At 56.4% G+C, this 5,832-nt stretch overlaps 1 non-coding gene across 1 annotated transcript; it reads left to right on the forward strand.

Annotated features, from left to right (window-relative positions):
- The first annotated feature begins 5,448 nt into the window (after positions 1–5,448).
- Positions 5,449–5,606, forward strand: LOC121602002. Its single transcript, XR_006006247.1, has one exon. It is a non-coding gene; the product is annotated as a 5.8S ribosomal RNA (ribosomal RNA).
- Positions 5,607–5,832: the final 226 nt, after the last annotated feature.

A 5,832-nucleotide genomic window follows, 5' to 3' on the forward strand; every position in this document is an offset into this window, starting at 1 on the left:
GTTACGCTGAGCGACCACCGATACGTCCGGTACGAGGTTGGCGTGAGTCCACCACCAACGAGGGATCGGGCAGCACGGCGTGGACAGCGCCCGGCCCGTGTAAGCAACGCCGGTACGCGCTGGAAGACCAGTCAGTTTGACTCCCAGCTTTTCGGGAAAGCGCTGGCCATGATTGGGTTCGCCCGTCAAGCTAACAGCGTCGAAAGCTTGGTTGAGTCGCTGACCAGCGTCTGCGACGAGACGATGTCGCGGGTCTTCCCAGCGCAGGACCACACAGGTCGGCCAGCTTACTGGTGGACTCCGGCGATTCAGGCAATGATCGACGAGCTCTCCAGAAAGGAGCAGATGGCGAGGAGAACAATCCCGCCGGAAGAGCAGCTCCATACGGAACTCTCAGCTGCCAGAGAGAGCCTTCGGAAGGCTATTCGTTTGAGTAAGAACGAGGCGTTCGACCGGTTCTTGCTGTCGATCAGGGAGGATGAAACCGGAAACTTTTTCCGGAAGGTCTTCCACTGGTTCCAGGCGGCCCGCTCAGCCCCGGAACGCGATCCAGCAGAACTGCGGCGAATTGTCGACGCCTTGTTCCCGGTTCATCCGCCGGTAGAGTGGCCTGATCTCCGAGTTGGCAACATGGCGCCGCTCCGATCGATCGGCCTGACCGAGCTGGAGAATATAGCAGCCAGCATGCACCCGCGGAAGGCTCCTGGGCTTGATGGAGTACCGAACGCCGCCCTTACGGTCGCTCTCAGGCAGCAACCGGAGCCCTTCCGCCGGGTGTTTCAGGAGTGCCTGGACACGTCCTGCTTTCCGCAGCCGTGGAAAAAGCAGCGACTGGTGCTCCTGCCAAAGCCAGGCAAGTCACCGGGCGAACCGTCGTCCTTTCGCCCGATTTGCCTGCTAGACAATACGGGCAAGGCTTTGGAGCGGCTGCTATTGAACCGGCTCAACGAATACATCGAGGATCCAGAGAGTCCGCAACTGTCTGAGCAGCAGTTCGGATTCCGGCGAGGGCGATCGACTCTGCAGGCTATACAGCAAGTCGTGGACGCGGGACGAAGGGCGAAGTCCTTTGGAAGGACAAACAACCGTGACCGGCGCTGCCTCATGGTTGTGGCCCTGGACGTCCGTAACGCGTTCAATACGGCTAGCTGGCAGAGCATCGCCGAGGCGCTCCAGGCGAAGGGAGTCCCCGTGCAGTTGTGCCGCATACTGCAGGACTACTTCGCCGACAGGGAGCTCACGTACGACACGGCGGACGGGCCGGTTACCCGCCGAGTATCGGCAGGTGTTCCACAGGGGTCCATATTGGGCCCCACATTGTGGAACATTATGTACGACGGCGTGCTAGCCGTAGAGCTCCCTGAGGGCGCCTCCATCGTGGGATTCGCCGACGATCTTGCGATCCTGGCAGCGGGGACAACACCGGAGCACGCAGCAGCGATTGCGGAAGAAGCAGTGGTAGCAGTCAACAGCTGGATGGTGCAGCACCATCTCTCCCTGGCACCGGAGAAAACGGAGCTGCTGATGGTGTCGAGCAAACGCAGCGGGTATAGAAATATCCCAGTTAACATCTGTGGAGTGGAAGTGCGCTCGAAGCGGTCGATCCGCTACTTGGGGGTCATGCTTCACGACCACCTGTCGTGGCGCCCACACGTCGAGATGGTCGCGGACAAGGCCCTCCGTGTGGTGCGAGCGTTGCGTGGCGTCATGCGCAACCACAGCGGCCCCCAAGTGAGCAAGCGGAAGCTGCTCGCCGCAGTGGCCGCGTCCATCATCCGCTACGGCGCACCCGTCTGGGCAGAAGCCGCGGACCTGCAGTGGTGCAGGCGGATTTTGGACCGCGTGCAACGGCCCCTGGCCCAGGGCATCACGAGCGCCTTCCACTCCACCAGCTGCGAGGTAGCGGTGGTTTTGGCCGGAGAACTGCCCTACCACCTCCTGGTGAAGGAAGACGCCCGCTGCTACAACCGACTGCAGTTGAGCCCGGACAGCAGTCGAGAGGCGATTCGCCAGGAGGAGAAGGAGGCATCACAGCAGCTGTGGCAGCAACAGTGGGACGACGAGGCGGCGCAGAACACCAGCCGCTATGTACGTTGGGCCCACCGACAAGTGCCAGACGTGCGCCTGTGGACGGGACGGAAGCACGGGGAGGTAGACTTCTACCTCTCGCAGGTATTGAGTGGACACGCATTCGTCCACGAATTCCTCCATGTGTTCGGGTTCGCTCCGTCCCCGGACTGTCCCAGGTGCGCAGGGTCGGTCGAGTCGGTGGCCCACGTACTCTTCGTGTGTCCCCGCTTCGCGGATGTTCGGGCGGAACTATTGAACGGCGTCGACGAGGACAACATCGGCAGTCGTCTGCTGGAGAGCGCTGAGTCGTGGGACCGCATCCAGCAAGCGGCTCGGCAGATCCTCTCCGTTCTGCAGGAGGACTGGCGGGAGGAGCAGCAAAACTTGGCAGCCGCCGAGGCTGCTCAGCCAGTTCCTGCATCCAGCCCGCCCGAGGACATGGCGGAGGCAGAGCGGAGACGGCTGATGCGACGCCGAGAGGTGCGCAACCGCAGCGCCCGGCGGATGCGGCAGCGGCGTCGGCAGGAGCGGCTCGGCGTGGACGAGGTCGTCCCGGCTATCTTGGCACGCGCAGCGGCCAATGACGACGCGGCCGACGACGTAGCGGAGCCGACAGGGGAGGTCGAGGAGGAGGAGGTCAGCCCTCCAGAGCCGCCAATCCCCCCGCGCAGCCGGGGATTGCCTCCCTCCCCACGCACGATGGAGATGCGGCGACTGCGGCGTAACTTTATGCAGCTCCAATACCGGGAAAGGCGTCGGGCCGGAGTGCTAGGAGCTGTTCCGCAGGGTCGCCAACGACGTGGGCGACTACCACCATCTGCAGCGGAAGTGGAGCGGCGTCGCATTAACCGGCGGCAGAGAGAGAGGCAGCGGCGGCTGGAGCAACGGCAAGCGGAGGTCGAGGCTCAGCCTCCCCCGTGGGACGAGCTGCCGAGCTCCCAGCTTGCCGAACGAAGAAGCAGCCTCACGGATGACGAGCGAGCTGCCGTAACATCGGCGAACGTGTCCGCGCGCTGACGCAGCTCTGTGATGATACGGTGAAACCTGCAAGGATTAGGACAAGGACAACGGTTACCGGAACATATTTAATGTTAAAAAGGCGGCAACGAAAACCTTTCACGAAAGGAAAAATAGTGAAAAAAAAAAAAGTTTTTTGAATTCAAATAAATAAAGAGAAAGGCCCAAACGGGCGGAATTCCCGGCGGGGGAAATCCGTTAGTGGTAACCCCCCGCCGGTAGGAGCGGGGTTCTTTCGGGAAACAATGGTCCTCAATAAAGAACTCTTGAAGAATTTAAAAAAAAAAAAAAGAAGTGGAGCTTGCGGCTTAATTTGACTCAACACGGGAAAACTTACCAGGTCCGAACTTATTGAGGTAAGACAGATTGATAGCTCTTTCTCAAACTTAAGGGTAGTGGTGCATGGCCGTTCTTAGTTCGTGGAATGATTTGTCTGGTTAATTCCGATAACGAACGCGACTCAGTCAAGCTAACTAGAACGCTGTCAGTAGTGTGCCTCCGGGCGCACCTGACGTTAGGAGTGGCGGGTGTCCTCACGGGTGCCCGTCACTTAGTTTGCCCTGCTTAGCGGGACAACTTGTGTTTAGCAAGATGAGATTGAGCGATAACAGGTCCGTGATGCCCTTAGATGTTCTGGGCTGCACGCGTGCTACAATGTGAGCAGCAGCGTGTTCTCGCCTTATGGCGCCCCCATTCCGAGAGGAACGGGAAATCACCCAAATGCTCATTTAGTAGGGATTGGGGACTGCAATGGTCCCCATGAACCTGGAATTTCTAGTAAGTGCTAGTCATTAGCTAGCGCTGATTACGTCCCTGCCCTTTGTACACACCGCCCGTCGCTACTACCGATGGATTATTTAGTGAGGTCTCTGGAGGCACACCTTCCGCGATTCCTTCGTGAGTTGCAGTTGGCACGGCCGAAGTTGACCGAACTTGATGATTTAGAGGAAGTAAAAGTCGTAACAAGGTTTCCGTAGGTGAACCTGCGGAAGGATCATTAACGTGGTTATAATGAGTTATAACGAGGTTGGAGTGTTATGTTGGAGGTCGAGTGCGCTGCTTACCAAACTTTGAACGCGGTAACTTGCACTCGGCGCTGACATGCACGGCAAAACCTCAGTCTTGATATGTGCGGGGAGTTCCTTAAGGTTCTCTCTCCCGGAGATCGTCACTATCCGGGACGTACATTCATTTGTACCTGCATTTGCGTAAGCTTATGTAGAGAGCATATCAAGACGGGACGTGTTGTGTTGGTGGTCGAGTGCGTTGCATACCAAACTTTGAACGCGGTAACTTGTACTCGGCGCCTACACGCACTCCCTAACTGGTGCTTGGCCGTTCTTAACTATTGGTCTTGATATGTGCGGGGAGTTCCTTAAGGTTCTTCCTCCCGGAGATCGTCATTATCCGGGACGTACATTCATTTGTACCTGCATTAGCGCACGCTTTTGTAGAGAGCATATCAAGACGGGGAAAGGTTATGTTGGAGGTCGAGTGCGCTGCTTACCAAACTTTGAACGCGGTAACTTGCACTCGGCGCCGACATGGACACTTCCCTACTTACGGGTTAAGTTGTGAGTTATATTCAGTTTTTATACACGTCTCGCAGAGAGACAGGTGATTGGCCGTTCTCACCTATAAGTCTTGATATGTGCGGGGAGTTCCTTAAGGTTCTTCCTCCCAGAGATCGTCACTATCTGGGACGTACATTAATTTGTACCTACATAGGCACACGCTTTTGTAGAGAGCATATCAAGACGTGAAGGGTTATGTTGGAGGTCGAGTGCGCTGCTTACCAAACTTTGAACGCGGTAACTTGTACTCGGCACCGACATGGACACTTCCAAACCCAAGGAATGAGTTGTGAGTTTTACTAAGAGAAACAGGTAATTGGCAGCGTTACCTATAATTCTTGATATGTGCGGGGAGTTCCTTAAGGTTCTTCCTCCCAGAGATCGTCACTATCTGGGACGTACATTCATTTGTACCTGCATTAGCGCACGCTTTTGTAGAGAGCATATCAAGACGTGAAGGGTTATGTTGGAGGTCGAGTGCGCTGCTTACCAAACTTTGAACGCGGTAACTTGTACTCGGCGCCGGCATGGACACGCCCAAACCCTAGTCTTGATGTGTGCGGGAAGTTCCTTAAGGTTCTTCCTCCCAGAGATCGTCACTATCTGGGACGTACATTAATTTGTACCTACACTAGCGCACGCTTTTGTAGAGAGCATATCAAGACGTCTCGTAAGAGACAACACTTGTACTTGTACAAGTTTGAGTAACCCATTGTTGCAGGTCGAGTGTGTTGCATACCAAACTTTGAACGCGGTTACGCCACTCGGCGCCGAAAGGCACTCTTTAAACCCTAGGCAGGGGATCACTCGGCTCATGGATCGATGAAGACCGCAGCTAAATGCGCGTCATAATGTGAACTGCAGGACACATGAACATTGATAAGTTGAACGCATATGGCGCATCGGACGTTTAATCCCGACCGATGCACACATTCTTGAGTGCCTACTAATTACCAAAGTCTCATTTAGTTAACTACAGTGGCCGTCCGCGAAGGTGCCCGGGTCATCCGACGCACTGGGCGGTCGCTGTGCATAATGACGTGCTTGGTCCCCGTCTGCGGGTCCTCGGGCGTTGAAAGTGGACACTCTCGAGCGTATGTTGGATGCGTTTCGTGTTGGTGGTGTTTGATGCGTAGGGTTTGTGGTGTGTGTCAAGCCGCATGGTTCGAAC

Source organism: Anopheles merus, unplaced genomic scaffold (assembly GCF_017562075.2).
Source record: "Anopheles merus strain MAF unplaced genomic scaffold, AmerM5.1 LNR4000264, whole genome shotgun sequence".
Taxonomy (NCBI): Eukaryota; Metazoa; Arthropoda; class Insecta; order Diptera; family Culicidae; genus Anopheles; species Anopheles merus.